We start from the raw sequence: 336 nt of genomic DNA on the forward strand, positions 1-336 counted from the left end.
CTCGGCGCCCGCAGACTGCTGCCCCGGCTTCGTGCTGGACTCGCTCTCACGGTACTCCCTGCCCCGCTCCAGCCGGGTTCTTGGGGTTTGCAGACCTCCCCCCTCCCCAGCCAGCGGCTGCACCTGCTGGGGCGGCCCCGGACCAGGCCTGCTTCGTGGGGGCCCCACGGACCGCGGTGGGGTCGGCACACGAGGTCTCGGTGCTGCGCAGCGCGAGCATTGGCTCTGCCTCCCGGAGCCGCGCGGACCCCGGAGCCTGGTCCCCGCCCGAGGGAAGGCGTCCCCATCCCGGCGACCCCGTTGGCCTGGGCCTGTCCAGTTCCCTGCAAACCGGCC

Source organism: Alligator sinensis, unplaced genomic scaffold (genome assembly GCF_000455745.1).
Source record: "Alligator sinensis unplaced genomic scaffold, ASM45574v1 scaffold948_1, whole genome shotgun sequence".
Classification (NCBI taxonomy): Eukaryota; Metazoa; Chordata; order Crocodylia; family Alligatoridae; genus Alligator; species Alligator sinensis.